This window comes from Vulpes vulpes, chromosome 2, assembly GCF_048418805.1.
Source record: "Vulpes vulpes isolate BD-2025 chromosome 2, VulVul3, whole genome shotgun sequence".
Classification (NCBI taxonomy): domain Eukaryota; kingdom Metazoa; phylum Chordata; class Mammalia; order Carnivora; family Canidae; genus Vulpes; species Vulpes vulpes.
The window spans coordinates 89,007,637-89,025,473 of record NC_132781.1 but is presented as its reverse complement, the minus strand read 5'-3'; the positions used below and the strand labels follow the sequence as shown (position 1 = coordinate 89,025,473).

Below are 17,837 nucleotides of genomic sequence, written 5' to 3'. Positions count from 1 at the left end.
TCAAAAACTCTTTAAGTCTGGCTTATAATCTTTCAACTAGCTGATCAAAGTCTTGTCTAATTCTGAGATTCAGTTCTTGTCTCCTGCCTCCAGAAAGGTCCTGATTCAATGGTCAGCTATGTCAAGTAGCCATGACAACACCATGTCAAAACATTTATCTGGCCAGCACTTATTAAATGCCACTCCATAATATGTGCTGAATAGTAACTATCTGGAGAGGAAAAACTGAGAAGGAAACCAGCACTAATCCAACAGAGCATACTACACTATAAAAAAAAAAAAAATCAGATCTAAGCAGAGCACATAAAAATGACCTCTTCCCACAAGGGTATAAAATCCAGGAAGGATATTTTTGCCAGTGAGAAATACAACTCCTTAGAACAGTAATCTCTTAGGAGATTTTAACTGACAGCTTCCATAAACACAATTCTCTATCAATAAACAGAGGATTTGCTGTGTTTTCAACGGAATAATGAAGAATCCATAAGGGAAAATTTTCTTAAAAAGAGTGTATTTGTTGATCCTATTTTGGTAGTTTACACTAAAATGTTTGAAATATTAATCGCAGAAGTCATTGTTGTCCCAGCTATAGAAACTTAAAAATGTAATTGAACAAAAAGTTGTGATAAGACACTTCTAAAAATACCAAGAAACACTAATCCTACTATAAGCATACATGTCATTAGGTTAAAAAACAAATATAACACTCAATTTAAAAAAGCAAGAATCTGTCTCACTTAGGGTTAATGCATTTAAAATAACCAAAGATTTAAACACTAAGCAATAATTCTACATTATGACAACCAAAAATCCATTACACATGAGCAAGAAACAAGGAATGAAGTTTGTATCAAGTGAGTGAAGAGAGGGCTACCAAGAAGCAAACATCCCAGCCACACAAGGGTCCCCAAGAGCCAGCCACAAAGAAGAAATCTGGGGACAAAAATCACAGGAAGAAACACTGCTCTCACTAAGAACAGGGGCTGGAACCTGGCTTAAGGCCGGAGGGGAAAGAGGTGGAGGGAACATTTATTTCTAAGACCAACTGAGAATAAAAGCACAGATGTGTAATTTGATAAAATGCAAGCTGCAATGCTATAGCCCAGTCTATTCCAGTACACAGTAAGAGCAAACAGTAGAGGGAAAAACCTAATGAAAGATGGCTCCATAAGGAAAGCTCTCCAGCTCTACAGACAGCATCATCACATTATGCAACAAAGCAATGAAATTCTGTGAGTTGGGACCTGTGAAATACACACCCCCTGTCTATTTCACACCCATGCAAGTTTCAAGGAAAGTATCTGCAATTAGAAACAGTGGTACCCTACTCTTGCAATGACCATGCATGTAGCAATGGTCTACGTCCTGCCAAATTTTCAAATGAAAATATATATGTAAATATAAGCCTATAAAAGGATGACTGAATTCACATTAATTTGAAAATTAATTACTATTTGAAAACACTGGGTGAGAGCAAACAACACTCATTGCCCTCTGTGAGAAATTAAAATTTATCAGATAAGACTTAAACAAAAAGTCAAAAGAGGCTGACCATGCATCATAAGAAAGGCAGACATAAAAATGCTTTGAGTTCAGAGGAAGGTAAGATTACTTTTGCTTGGAAAGATTCAGGAAGGGTTTATAATAAGCAGGCTGGAGGAAGGAAGAACACGGAGATCACTCTGAGCTGAAGGACAGGTATGAGCAGGCAGGGAGGAGTGGCAGGGTTTATTCATTAAACTATGAACACAAAACTCACCATATGACAAACACCCTGTCAGGGAGACCCACATGTACTCTGCCTCCTTCCTGAGAGCTCACTGAAACTGCAGTAGAGGCATATTTATCACGGTATATCCCCACCAAAACCAAGACAACAGAGAGAAACTGCTAGAGGCTGGGAAGCCAGACTAATGATATCACATGGAGCAAACCCAAGAAAGTGAACCCCAAGCTGACTGTGTGGGGAACCAGGCAACAATGTGACCTCTTCAGCTGCTCTGGAACGGGGGAAACCAAGTACCTCAGAAGACAGGAATGAACATGGTAGGAAAAACAGCAGGATCGGCTGAAAGTTTCTTTAAGCAGCAAAGCCCAGGTTTCTGTCCTGACTCCAAACAGTACCATGACCGCCCCAGTAGCATCCTGGGGGGTATGACTGAGGATCAGAAGTGGGGAATTGAGGCAGAGCAACCACAAAGGTATTTAAAGATGGGGGAGAGATGAGTGAACATTTACACACTGAATGCTGAGAAATCCAGCTCTCTGCTTCCACTTGTTCCCAGAATACTGGCCACTGGGTATATAGGCCACCTGGACAAGAGGCTGGAAGATCTCTCCCTGGGCATCTGACCACCTGAAGAGCAAAGGCCAGAGGAATTTAGACAGCCAGGTGGCCCTCCTGTGCAGCTCATGTTTCTGGGCCTTTGCCTGGACTCAATGGTCTATTATATTTAGCCAATGAGCAAGGACTGGATCCTGAGGAAAGCCCCAAGGATGGATAAAAAGCAAAAACAAATAGAAAACACACTTGAGCAGCCCGGGTGGCTCAGCAGTTTAGTGCTGCCTCAGCCCAGGGCCTGATCCTGAAGACCCGGCATCAAGACCCACATCAGGCTCACTGCATGGAGCCTGCTTCTCCCCCTCTGCCTGTATCTCTGGCTCTCTCTCTCTCTCTCTCTCCCTCTCTCGTCTCTCATAAAGAAATAAAATCTTTAAAAAAAAAAAAAAGAAAGAAAGAAAAAAAGAAAAACATGGCTGTATAAGAGAGAAGACAGTTGTAAAAAAAATAATAATAATACAAATCCATCACTGATACACAGGAGAATTTCAGGTGATGGTACATCCTGATGGCAAAGGAGGTTGAAAGGGAGAGGGAAAGAGGAAAGGAAAAAAAAACAGAGAGGAAAGCCAAACAAAATGCTCTTAGAAGTTTAAAAAAAAAAAAAAAAGTTAAAAACACTTCAAGTGAAAAATTAGAAGAGTAGAAAGGAATTGAAGAAATCTCCCCAGAAAGTAAAGGAAAAAAAGATGAAGTATGTAATAAAATAGAAGACTAGTAAGTCAAGCTGCTGAATAACAGAAGTTCTAGAAAAAGAGAACAGGAAAAATAAAAACAAAAAAAACATTTCAAGTTAGTTCCCCATAATGACAATAATTTCCATATTAAAAAGGCCGATAGAGAACCCAACACAAGGGCATATGCCAAGGCACATCAGAACCACAGAACGGAGAAGACAAGCAGAAGATAAACCAAACCAAAACTCCAGAAAGTAAAATACAGGTACTATAATGAATGGGTAAGGAATCAGAATGAGTTTGGCCTTCTCAAGAGCAACACTGTAATCCAGATGACAATGGAACACTGTCTTCAAAATTCCTAAGAGAAATGATCCCCAACCAAGAATACTATACCTCACCCAATCACCATCAATAAAGTGCAAAGGTAGAGGAAAAATATTTCTAGAAATGCTATTTCTCCAAAAATTACTGTCTCCACACCTTTCTTACGGAAAACACTGGAAGATGTGCTCCCAGGAAATAAATCATGAATGAGGATGGCATAGCATACAAAAATAGGGAATGTCACACAGAGGAGAAGCCCCAGGATGATGAGGGGTTGATCCAGGATGTCAGCTGGGCACCAGGTTGGAAGCTGTCCAGTCCACATGGGCACAGGCCAGAAGCTCCAAATGAGATGTTTTTAAGATAAAGCTGAAAGAGTATCGCCTGTAATAAAACACCCCCACCAAGATGTTACTTTAACTACTGGTCAGCCTGGAGTAGAATTGGTTGTAAATTCACAGAAGACCAAACAAAGGAAAAAGTATTATTCATTCCAGGGAAAACACCACTTGTAAAAAAAAATGTCACCAATGTATCTATCATACACAGTTCAGATCTGAGCAGCTTTTATTTTTTTTTTTTTTTGAGCAGCTTTTAATAATGAAAATAATGTGAACATCAAATATTTAATCAAATTCATAATTTCTTTTGAGGGAAGGAATTCTAAAAAGTATGTGTGTGCATTCATGTGTGTGTGTGTGAGAGAGAAAGACAGAGAGACAGAGAGAAAGAGAAACCTGTCTCTCCAGACAGAAACAGAAACCCAAGGAGCGGCTGCAAGAAAATGGGGGAAAGCACATATGGACCAGTGAAACTGGGTTAAATCTTCCATGCTAAGTCAAAACATGATGACAACAACAAAGCAATATAAGAAGTTTATACAGAAATGTGGAGGTAATATCGAAAGAATCAAGTGCAAGAGTTGGAAAAGGCCACCTCTCACAGAGTAGGCACCAGTCTTTTCCTAAAAATCCTAGCACTACTCTCTTACTATGTACATCCATAATATTAGGAAACAAAAAGACTAGAGAGAAACAGTTTGAAAAATTTCTGAAAATAACAGGCACAGCACACAGCCTGAAGTGTAGCATCCATCAATCCTATTAGCCAGAGGATAATGAGGTGGCCAAGACAAATGAAGTCAGCTAATGATACAACAAACAAAAAACATTTCATTTTTGAAGTCAACAGAAGAGCATGATGAACAGAAATTAGATCACAGTCTAGATTCCCTTGGTATCTAATTTACTTAAACCCAAAATAAGATATTTTTTAAAACACACCCTATAGTCCTTTTTTAAAAATGAATCTTTGGTATTTCAAAACAGAAGTGATATATATAGTTTTGAATTTACCTACTTTATTCAGCTCCATTTCAAAAATGTGTATCTTTTAGTATAAATTCAAATCATAGGACCCATTTTCAATTTTGTTGTAATAGTGTTGACATTAAACAGACTTTTCTGTTGCCTTCTTAATAACAACACAGATGGTCTGAGAACATAGCTGATGTTCAACAATAAAAGAGGAACCTCTATCACAATAAGGGGGTATCTAATATTTAATAGCAAATGCACTCCTCTGCTTCTCACTTTTCCATCCCAAACCACACCCAACACACATCCCACCACCTCACCTCCACACATAACACAGGGCAAACCACAAACCCAATGCCTTCCTTGAAGAGTGACTGGCTTCATTTAATATGTCGATCAAAAAAGAAAGTAACAGCATGAAACCAAAGGCCTAAGTTGCTGAAAAGAGGTCACAATGAATAAACGCCGCTGGGCAGGACTCCAGCCAGGTCTCCTGATTCATGTCCTAGCCTTTCTCAAACCCACATGGATTCTTTTCAAACAAGGGCATCAGAGTAGCTGTCTTCTGATTGTAGTCCCTCTTCCCAATCTCCTTATATTTTGTATAATGGAGAGGTACGTAATAACATATTTCTTTTAATAAAAAGGTTTTGACTGTTAAAGTTCGAAAAACCACTCACCTTAATATTATAGCACATGTTCTAATCTCATCCATCATTTAAAGCTCTGGTTCTCAGAGTAGAACATTTCAGCATTATCACTGGTACCTAGTCAGAAATGCTAATGCGCAGACTCCTCCTGGGCCAACTGAATCAAAGTCTCTCAAGGTGGGGCCCAGCAACCTGTATTTTAACTAGCCTTCCAGGTGATCCAAATGCACACCAAAGTCTGAGAACTCAAAATTTGTGATTTGGAACTGGGGCAGCGTGGGGGCTGAAATACTTTGAATTTCTACTACATATTATTACATATCATGTTTAGCTCATAAATTTATGGGTTCAATGCTTTCACCCACACTTCTTAAATCAGACAGATGTTACTTCACCTTAAAAATTATTACCGTGGGGCAGCCCCGGTGGTGCAGCGGTTTAGCACCGCCTACAGCCCGGGGCGTGATCCTGGAGACCCTGGATGGAGTCCCTGCATGGAGCCTGCTTCTCCCTCTGCCTGTGTCTCTGCCTCTGTCTCTCTGTCTCTATGAATAAATAAATAAATAAATATCTTTTAAAAATAATTTAAAAAATGATTACCATGCACACATATATACTGTTCCTGTGAAAACCATATAGATGGATTTCTTCCTTGTTGTAATAGCTTCTGAGTCTTATTACCATGGACATCTCTGAAGGCAAGGAAGGTGTGTGTCAGCTCTCAGCAGGGAAAGGAGCAAGACAGACAAAGGGTATTCACACACATTCACACACACACACACACACACACTCACTCACTCTCAAATCCCAAGATATAAGCTAGTCAGCCCATGGGGATCTCCTAGTGGTTCAAACTTGTTATATAGCTTGTTTGTCCTATCTTGGAAAGCCATACCTATATCTCCTCACTTGTGAAAACCTTACTCAAATTTCAAATCCTGGCTAATATCTCTTTGCAATGTCAGTCTTCAATTCCACTTTATCCTTTGCCTTATCTCTCAACAGCACGCATAATAACATCTTGAAGATGTGCATGTTTTATAATTTATCACTGTACTGAACCTGTGGACTCATTCAAATATTTATGGAGCATCTATTATATGCAGGCACTGAACTAGGTACAGGGTTACAGAAGTAAATCCCCTACCCTCCTAGAATCTCTAGGGACTAGAGATACAAAACAATAGGGACTCTCTTGAACACAACCCTCACACTCCAGAACATTCACTGATACACATTACTAGTTATCTCAAGTCAAAGACCCAGCTGCAGTCCTTTACTAACGTATATATTTGAAAATATGTTGGCACTTAGTCTTCCCTGGAAATCCCTAAAGACTCAAGATGGCCCATCTGATCAATTTCAAACACATCTGAAATGGAGTTTTCTAAATAAGGACTCCAAGATACCTCATGGAATATACATAAAGGAGATTATATTAATAATGCCATATGACTTCCTAATTTACTTTAATACATGGTTAGTTCTCTGTCCTTTTATAGTTTATAATATTTTCCCTTACGAGGTATTTGAAATTTAGGTACCTGTGCCTTCAGTTTATTCCTTTTAAAAAATTATAGTACAGGGATCCCTGGGTGGCGCAGCGGTTTGGCGCCTGCCTTTGGCCCAGGGCCCGATCCTGGAGACCCGGGATCGAATCCCACATCAGGCTCCCGGTGCATGGAGCCTGCTTCTCCCTCTGCCTATGTCTCTGCCTCTCTCTCTCTCTCTCTCTCTCTGTGTGTGACTATCATAAATAAAAACTTAAAAAAAAATAAAAAAAATAAAAAAATAAAAAATTATAGTACATCTGATACATACCATCTAAGAAAAAAAAATTAAGTAGCACAATTCAAGCACTAAAAGAGAAAACAGCAAGCACGAATACAGTAGTCCCCTATGGTTTCCTTTTCCATAGTTTCAGATACCCGCCATCAACCACAATCCAAAAGCAGATGATCCTCCTCCTGACATACTGTCAGGTTAGAATTAGCCTAACGCTACATCACAATGCCTATATCACTCACCTCACTTCATCTCATCACATAGGCATTTTACCATCTCATGTCATCACAGGAAAGGTGAGGACAGTACAGTAAGATATTCTGAGAAAGAGAGAGAGACCACATTCACATAATTTTTTATTACAGTATATGGTTATAATTGTTCTATTTTATTATTAGTTATTGCTTTTAACTCTTACTGTGCCTAACTTATAAATGAAACTTTATCATGGGTATGCATGTAGATGAAAAACCTAGTTAAGTATACAAAGGGTTCAGTACTGCCCTGAGGTTTCAGGCACCTTTTGGAGGTCTTGGATCTTGTCCCCTACAGATAAGGCGGAATGTCATACTGTTAATCTGTTTGATCACTACTCTGTAGCATACTTAACAGTAGAGTTTCTGATTTAAAAAACCTTCATGGAAGCAAAGAAACAAATTAGCTCCATGGAAATACAGGCAAAACATAATTACACAAGTAGTAATTAAAGTGTGAAATGGACTACCTCAAACAATAAGAGCTGTAAGTATAAGCTTATCAGACCAAGGTGGGGAGGACAACAAAACAGAAACAAAGCTAGTTTGTGAAGCTTTAAAGGTACACAGATAGAGTAGCCACAACAAAAAACCAGGGTTTGATAACAAAGAAATCTAGTGGGCACATATTCTGCCTGTCAGTGGCCACAAAAAAGGGCAATAAAATGTAGAGCCAAAAATGGCTCTACAGGCTAAGTGGCCTTCATTGCACAAGTCATTTCCTCCTTGTGGACACCTCAGGCCTTGTGTATAAAAATGAGGGACAAATTATCCCTGAGGTCACCAGTTAAGTACATATGGCTTAACTGGTCTATGATGCTATATTAAGAAAACTGAACACACTCAGGGCAGTTTTCCTTCCCTTAGTGGAAATAAGATAACCACTCCCATGACCACCATAACCTGATCTTGAAAACAACTCATAAAATTAAGACTTACCTAACTTTCCCTACCTAGCATTCTCCATCAAACATATGCTTATAAGCATGTGCCCCTGCAGTAGCAGAGCAATAAGCTCTACAGATCCCATCCACCTGGAACGGCTTCCCAAAGCAGAGAGTCTGCTGATGGCATTGGAACCACAACTGCACCACCCAGACACAGAAAGTGGGCTGCAGGAAGCAAAGCCAGGAGCCCATCCAGACTGCTGAAGAGTGCTGCCACCAGGACTAGGCGAGGATATGGAAGAGTATCCATGTGCAGGCTCCTAATGGCTGAAAACATTTCCACACTTAGCACATACTTGAACAACTGGCGATAACAGGATGGCATGATACATACTATGGGTCAATTAAGAACTTAACACTCAGTCTGAAAGTGGTTGTGTTTTGGAATCAAGAGGGTACAGCCAAGTCTGTGATAATGGGCCCTCTTCGCCAAGACTTTAATATTAATTTGGGGAGGCAAGCCATAGGTATGTGGAAAGCTCACTAACAATATCTAATTATCAAAATTAAATGCCAACCAAGTGGTACAGGAATTACAAAAATTCAGAAAACACTGAAGACAAAGAACCCTCCATGAAGGAATTATTTCGTTTCAATCAGGGTAAATCTTAGGACAAAGGTGGGAAGGCCAAAACATACATGGCATGTTTGAATAATGGGGGACGAGGCCTGGACATGATCAATGTTCAACACATGTCTTTTACTTTTTCCTTTACCCCAGGACCGTGAAATGTTGGGCCAAGCTGGCCACACAAGATCCCTACCAGGGCTAAGCTTTTCAGACCTGCATAGAAATTGCTCACTTGAGCCCCAAACTTGATGTCATCTCAAGTGTCATGTACTAAACAACTATTAAAACAAGGTAATATATCACCAACAGAAGCAGGAAATGTGAACCTACAATTTGAGATCTGAATAGAAAAAAACCATTTCGAAAGACCCCAAATAGAATTTTTTAATTCTAAAATTTTAAAGATTTTGTGATCTTACATTCTTCCCCTCTGGCCTTTTTTTTTTTTTTTTTTTTTTGAACTTAAATCCTTTCTGGATGAAACTCTCATTCCTCACATTTGTTTAACAGTTCCTTAAAACATTCCCTCTGAGTATTAGAACAGCTCTTCCTGTTTATCATAAGACTAAAATAAATAGCAGGTCAACAAGACCAGACAAGAAAAACATAAAACTTGTTTGACAGCTGAAGCCATCAATGTGTTCATATGAGCACAAGAGAAACCACCCACCTTTTTAGTTAGCCCTGCCCAATGTCACATAGTAATCAGGCCCTTTTTATCTTCTCACCACTAAGACATTTCAGGCCAATCTAAGATTTGGACCAAGAACTTAATGTCAAATTCAAGACTTTCAATTTTCACATCACAGCTGAGTAATGAATATTACATACATGACTCAATTAGCATACATTTAGCACACCCACAGATGTGAAATATAATACCAGCGCCCATATTTACTGAAAGTTTATGACGCCAAGAGAAAAACAAAACTCAGATGGTCTGAGTATTTAATTCAAAGCCTCCGGTTTCATTCTTATATGGGTCTGTCCTGTAGTCATTTGACATTGCTGCAAAAGCTTATCTCAATCTTGCATGGACATGCAAACAAGTGCTAGCACCAAAATTTCAGTTCATAGTGCAAGGTGTGTTAGAAAACAATTTCTCGGGCAGCCCAGATGGCTCAGCGGTTTAGCGCCACCTTCAGCCCAGGGTGTGATACTGGAGACCCAGGATGGAGTTCCACGTCAGGCTCCCTGCATGGAGCCTGCTTCTCCCTCTGCCTGTGTCAATGCCTCTCTCTCTCTCTTTCTGTCTCTCTGTCTCTCATGAAAAAATAAATAACATCTTTTTTTAAAAAAAGAAAAAAGAAAACAATTTCTCCTTCAAACAAATAAATATAGTGTGAATTATTGACACTGTGGAGTTTTTTTCTAACTTTGAAAAAAAATTGTCTTGGAGATAATACCATTTCATACTGTGTCAAGAATTCTTCTCAACTCACCTGAAATAAAACTTACAGATATACAAGTATACACTATTGAAGTTACAGAAATATTTCAAATTATTTAGTAAAGCAAAATCCATTGTAATTTAAATAACTTGCCTTTGAAGTACAAGAAAACACTTTTCAGACTGATTAGAGGACATTTGATAAAACTTTGCACACAGCCTAATACCAGAAACGCACCTTTCAGACTGATTAGAGGACATTTGATAAAACTTTGCACACAGCCTAATACCAGAAACGCAATATAAATATCTTGAGATAGGTGATTAGTTTATTCTAAATCTATACTGAATAGTCTACGAATCCTCGAAAAAGTTTACTTGACTATGATACTGAAGCAGAATCAACTTGGTTGTATACAGTATATGATGTACATATAGTTGTATATGAATCTTAAGCAACATATCACTCTTTACAAAGGCCAAGGCCAACCACAAGAAGTCAATTCCAGAGTTAAGGTGATTGTATTGTAAAAGCAACAGAATTCTCATCTTCAAATTAAATTATTTCTTTCCTGTATCTCCATGTTGGCTCTGAAAAGGCTCAAACAAATGTGGGAAGAACAGAGTACAAAGTAAACTACATGAAAAGAAGAAAAATAGTAGAGGTTAGTAGCGCAGAAATGCTTCAGCGGCACAGCACACCTGCAGGTGGGGGAGTGTGAGGACAGTGAAGGAGGCTGAGCCTCTTCCCCCACCCCCACCACAGAGGTCAGACACCTCCAGGAACACTCCAGCTGGACCTAGGAGATGAAAGAGGGGGCCCAATCCCGGTGAGTGCCAATGCCCACAGTGATGGCACAGTGACGGGGGGTGGGGATAGCATCAACCCTCAGACGCTAGGGGAGCAAGGCATCACTGTTCCACATTTCAAATCACAGTAACTGCAGACTGGAATCTTCCAAAGTTGTCAGATTCCAAGCTTTCACCAGTTAGGTAGGATCAAACTAAAGAAGAGAGTGAGAGAACTCCTAAGTAGGATGATTCGGTATCAGATAGAAGATATTAATAAAGAAGTATCACTGCTAATCTGAGTTATATGAAAAAAATGTCTATTTGGGTTATACTTTCAATTAAGCACATGTTAAATTGCAAATATGTATATTCTAACACTAGAAAAACATCAGCTTTATTATTTTCTAAATAGTAATAGTAAGATCTCAGCCACCACCATTCTGTCATCCACCCTTGCACTTCTCACTGGACATCACCTACCCAGAAAACAAATTAGTTTACCTACTCCCTGTCTTTTTTTTTTTTTTTTTTTTTTTTTTTCCAACTCCCTGTCTTAATAGTAAACTGGCTTGGTGCTTTCACACAGAGTCACCATAAGCTACAATCACAGGAAACATCCATGGAAGTGCTATGACAAGTAAGGGCTGAAGAAAAGGCCTGGCTCTTCATCTCAAGTAGGACCAGGATAACCTAGACTTGATTTTTTTTTTTTGTAAGATTTTATTAATTTATTCATGAGAGACACAGAGAGAGGCAGAGACACAGGCAGAGGGAGAAGCAGACTCCCCGCAGGGAGCCCAATGCACACTGGATCTCAGGACCCCAAGATCATGCCTCGAGCAGAAGGCAGACGCTCAACCAGTGAGTCACCCAGGTGTCCCTAGACTTGATATTTAACATGGTGGGGCAGCCCGAGTGGCTCAAGTTTAGTGCCGCCTTCAGCCCAGGGCCTGATCCTGGAGACCTGGGATCGAGTCCTATGTCGGGCTCCCTGCATGGAGCCTGCTTCTCCCTCTGCCTGTGTCTCTGCGCGCGCGCGCGCGCACACACACACACACACACACACACACACACGTGTCTCTCATGAATAAATAAATACAATCTTTTTTAAAAAAATAATAATAACATGGTGCCCCCTGTGGTCACTCTACCTCCCTTCTTACATAGGGACACAGTGAGCCTCACACTTCCTGTGCACACTTACTACATGAGTCTCTTGCCTAAGCTCTCAACAATGTTTAAGGCCTCAGTCTCAAAAACTTTTGACTTCATATAGCTTCACATTGTTTGCCTCTGTATTTGAGATAGAGCAAAGCATTTTTAAAACCCCCTTCCAAAACACAGAATTGTATTTACAAAGCTCAGGATCAGTGTGGTAATATTCCCATTTGCCAAATTGACTCCAGGAAGGGAAGGAATGCCCTTGATTCACATGTATCCATTAAAACCTTAAGATGAAAAGTAATCAATTATATCTGAAACATATGCAGGCGTGCATGCACACATTCCAGCAAAGTCATTGTGCCTATTCTGGGGGTAGGGATAGGCTTCTCCTTAAAGGAACATTGTACCTTAACGACTCCCCACATTTTAAAGCCAGTGTTTTGTCAAAGATAAGATGATAAACTCCTTTCAGCTTAGATTACTGTATATTTCAAACAAGCTTTTAAAAAACAAAATGTATCAGGTATTTATCAGATCATAGTAATAAATCTCAGCTTTATTATGTCAGAAAACTTTTAAACTCCCTCTTTTCCACAGCCAGTTCCCTGCTTATGAGGAAAAAACCCAACCACTTCATAAATTTTGCATTATCCTAGTACCCTGTGTTTTAAAATATGCTCAAGTATTGATTACAGTGATGCAGCAGAGGCACTGAAGGCCCCTGGGCTTGGCAAGTCAGCAAGAATGCAGGACCAAGGACGGGAGCCAGCCTTTTCCACAGGGGCTGTCTTACATTCTCTGCCCCACGGCAGAGGGGCACCCAGCTGGGAGCCAGGCTTTAAATCTTTAAATCTCTTTTGACTCTCAAGTTCGTGTGTCCCACTTCTGTACTTACATGGTGATGAGTGTGTAACTACTATTAAAACCAAAGCCACCAGCAGAGAGCACTCTATGAGCATAAAGTTTCCCTATTCTCCATGGACAGAAACAGTTCATCCCATCAAGGCAAAAATCTTAATTGAAACTTCACAGCGTGGGGACAGTTTAATGAGAAATTAGAATAAACTCGTGTTCATGAGAAAATAAACAGTGAGAATGCTGCAGAACTAATCCTACACTGCTTAAAATATTTCTCTATATAAAACATTTTGGAATGGGAAAAACACAATGTGGTGCAACTGAAAGCTGCATGGTGATCTATAGCTTTCTCCATGCAATTAAAATGGCCTTCCAAATCATGCCCATTTTTATTTATTTTGTTTGGGGGGGGGGGGGGCAGAAGGAGAGGGAGAGAGAATCTTAAGCAGGCTCCAAACCCAATGTGGAACCCAAAGTGGGGCTTGATACCATGACCTTGAGATTATGACCTGAGTCGGAGGTTTAACCACATGAGCCATCCAGTCATCCATGAGCCATGCCCCCAAATCATGCCCATTTTTAAAAGTCTGTATGAGCATCCTCTCTCTTATAAGGGTGGGCACAGTACTATTGTTTATTTCTCTTCGTTTCTCCTTTATTTTTTTAAAAATATTTTATTTATTTATTCATGAGAGACACAGGGAGAGAGGCAGAGACATAGGCAGAGGGAGAAGCAGGCTCCATTCAGGGAGCCCAATGTGGGACTTGATGCTGGGACTCTGGGATCACACCCTGAGCTTGAAGGTGGACACTTAACTGCTGAGCTACCCAGGCATCCCTCATTTCTCCTTTACAACTAGTTTTTTCCAAAACCTCAAACATACCTAAATTTGCTAGTAAAATAATTCTATTTGTTAGCAAATTTCTAAGTTTACTAGTAAAAAATTATAAATAGTAAACTGTCCTGTTCCTGACCTCAATAAATTATTTAAAATAATTTGATTATCACCACAGTAAGTATAGTACATAGGACCACAGGACATACTAGTAAAAATATTAAATTGGCAATAAATCAGAAAACTGACCAGGCCTGAGACATTTTTTTCCTCTTTACTGCCATGCTATGCTATTGATCCTGGAAACAGAATACCAAAAGGTGGGTGATTAAGAGTTGGGGAGAGCCCTGGGGATAAATCAGCCTCACTGTATGACCAGTGGCAGCACACGTGAACTACACATCACACAGTCTACTCATAGTCCAAGGGACAAAGACCAGCTGCAAAGCAAATGTCCAAGCTGTAGAAATGCCAACACCTTTAAAATCCACTTCTTGAGCAGCAGCCGGGGTGGCTCAGCGGTTTAGCACTGCCTTCAGCCTAGGGCCTGATCCTGGAGACCCGGGATCAAGTCCCAAGTTGGGCTCCCTGCAGGGAGCCTGCTTCTCCCTCTGCCTGTGTCTCTGCCTCTCTCTCTCTCTCTCTCTCTCTCTCTCTCTCTCTCGAATAAAAAAATAAATAAAATCTTTAAAAAATAAAATTCACTTCTTGGGATGCCTGGTTGGTTTAGCGGTTGAGCATCTGCATTTGGCTCAGGGCATAATCCAGGATCAAGGCCCACATCAGGGTCCCTGCATGGAGCCTGCTTCTCCCTCTGCCTATGTCTCTGCCACTCTCTCTCTGTCTCTCATGAATAAATAAAATCTTTAAAAAATAAAATAAAAATAAAATCTACTTCTCGAGCTCATGGCTGAAGTGAACTGGCCGGTGTTGGAGCAAAGAGCCCACGCCAAGCGCTCAGGCTCAGTTTATGAACCTCTTAAAAGTATTAATCTTCCAAGACCTGATAATGAAACTCTGTGGGATAAATTGGATCATTATTACAGAATTGTCAAGTCAACATCACAGGTCTCTTTCCCACTAAAACATGCAGAGATGATCAGAAGGCAAAAATCCGTGACAGTCTGGGGCCTGGGTTTGGCTCTTGCATACAGGCCCACTGATGATGACATGGGAAGAACCAAGAACTGGAGCATTCTGCTATAAAATGTATGAGAGGAATTCTCTACTGCTCTATGCGTCAGGCCGATAAGGTCCAGCAGTTTAAGCAGGATCCACGCCCAGTAACCAGTCTTCACTGTTTTCAATGTGCGCACGGGAGATGAGGTCCTCTCCTATGAGGAATACTGTCATCTTCAGATAAATGCAGTGTCGCTCTATCTCCTTTACCTTGTGGAAATGATTTCTTCAGGACTCCAGGTTATCTATAACACTGATGAGATACTGGATTTTGGATGTTGGATCAAGAATCTCCATATTTTCGGGACACCTGGGTGGCTCAGTGCGGTTAAGCATCTGCCTTCGGCCTAGGTCATGATCCTGGAGGTCCCAGGATCAGGTCCCGCATCGGGCTCCTTGCATGGAGCCTGCTTCTTCTTCTGCCTGTGTGTGTCTCTGCCTCTCTCTCTGTCTCTCTCATGAATAAATAAAATCTTTAAATAAGTAAATAAATAAATAATCAATTTCTTGAGCTCTATGGCTTGTTAATCATAAATATGAAGGAAACATGAGTCCATTCAACACAATAGAGCTCAGAAGCTAAGAAGGACCTGGACCTCACTGGAACAAATTACTTAACACCTCTCTCTGCCTCAGTTTCCTCATCCAAGATCTGAGTAACAAGAGCACCCAACTCATAGTGGAAATAAAAGGATTAAATGAGTCATAGCCCTTAACGAAATTAAAACAGCTCAAGACATTTATTTAGTTACTGCTCAGTATTAGTTTACTATTATTATTAGCCAGAATTTAAAAAAAAAAAAAAAGTCTCTTCCTCAACCATGTAGGCTAGTATTACACACTATAAAATCTACTCTTTTAGGAACACAAATATCTAGTGTCAATCTGTCTCAAAAGGGAATGGCACTAAATACAAGTGATTCTCAATCCTGATTCATCAGAAACACCTGAGCAGCTTTATTAACTAGGTACCACCCATCCACTCTAACCCAGAACAACCAATTTAGAAACCAAAGCGATACTAATGTGCAACCAGCATTAGGAACATCACCACTTCACACCAGGATTATAACTCAATATCAAGTTACATTGTAAATAGGTAAATTCTCCAGTATACCTAAAGTATAATTTGCTTAACATGCTGATTCTACCTACTATCTTGAGTATGCTTGAGGTTTAAAAAAAAAAAAAAAAAAAAAACCTTTGTTCTCAGCCATGCAGCAGCTAAATGCAGTATGTGAGTATGAATTTCTCTAGACAAAAATTTAGTCAAAGTTCTTCCCAGGTTTAAGGGTCAATATAGGTAATCAATTTGCATCTGATGGATTTCTGCCTAACTATATCCATCAACAGCCAAATGCCTCTGAGCTAGATGCAGTTTAACTTCCTAAAACTTCCTATAGCTCTCAGGAGCTATAGGAGTTTCATACTCAAGAGTTAGTGGTTTCCTAAAACAAAAGCTCTTCTCTCTTATATGTATAGGAAAGGCCAGCATTATGTCTTTACACCCTCCTCCCTGAGCACAGACCTAAGAGAGGCTTCTACAACCTCACAGTGTCTCCGAGGCTTCCATGGCTGGCAGCTGCCCATTAGTTTCTGTAGACGTGGAATCAACTCTATTCCCTGCTTTGCCAGTAACTAGCTGTGTGAGCTCAGGCAATTAAAAGCTCTGGCCACTTCCCCATCTAATAATAAAGGGGTAGTACAAGACCTTGCCCCCCCCCCCCCCGCCCTCCACATTATACTGTCCCTTGAGCCCACACAAACCAGACCATCCATTCCCACTTCACACAGTGTGGTGGGCTATTCCATCATTCCAAGAAGTTTTAAATGCTTGGGTGCACAAGTCCCAAGCTCACATGCCTACGGGAAATGAGAGAGTAAATGAAAGGGGCAGGGTGGGTGGGTTCCTGCAGAGTCAAGAGCAAAAACCACATCTAAGGAGCAGCTGCTCTGGGCATGCAAGGGTGTGAGCTCACTCCTACCCAGAAACTCCAGGTCTTGGGAAAAGTTGCCCGCTCTGATGTTTTATGTGGCATCTTCCCATTTGCTCAGACTGTTTACGATGAACGGCATCTGTCTGCTGTCCAAAGCAGACTCTCCGCAGGCAGAGTAAGCCATACAGGACCCCAAGCAGGTCTACCCTCCCAGATGGCTCAACCCTGAAAGCACAAAGAACTACCATCCCGTACTTTATAAAGAGGATGAAATTCATTTTAACTGAAGCAAATCTGACCACTGCAATGAGACTGCTGGATTTGTTTTTTCAATCAGTAACTATCCAACTTTCTAAACACGATGATTTATAGGCACTCTGAAACATTTTAGGTTTTCTGTCTGTCCCTGCTCTCTCCTTTCTCCATTCCAGATCCTACACATTGTTGCCAGAATAAAATTCTTCCGGCCCTGTATTAAACACTCTCTTGTTAGAGAATTAAAAGTGAGTTTCCCTGTGGTGCATAACGAAAGTATTCAACCCACCACCCCCACGCAAATGCCACTGCATCCATTCCCTTCACACCCTCTAACCACCATTTATGGGCACAGCCCGTGGGCGCCTAACATCTAACACTGAGACAACACAAGACCCTTGCAATGGATTACAGACCAAAGACCAAGTTTATTCAGGCTATTTTATTAGAATCTAAATGTTTTGAAGCTTAGTAGTGTGTGTGTGATGGATCTGTAAGTGAGCAAAGCAGAACAAAAGCCCTTCATTCTCCATTATCCTTGGTCTAGTTAAGAATTTA

The 17,837-nt window shown here is 40.4% G+C and overlaps 1 protein-coding gene across 46 annotated transcripts in view; it reads right to left on the bottom strand.

The window, feature by feature from the left end:
* The window catches only part of PARD3 (par-3 family cell polarity regulator), a 646,585-nt gene that overhangs the window by 537,694 nt on the left and 91,054 nt on the right, over positions 1 to 17,837 (bottom strand). Inside the window, exon 1 of one of the 46 annotated variants that reach the window (XM_072749233.1) lies at positions 7,339 to 7,417. The exons of the other annotated variants lie outside the window; for them this stretch is intronic. The gene's annotated coding sequence lies outside the window, so the exon portion shown is untranslated. Of the gene's footprint in view, positions 1 to 7,338; positions 7,418 to 17,837 lie in introns of those variants that run through there. 46 annotated transcript variants of the gene reach the window in all.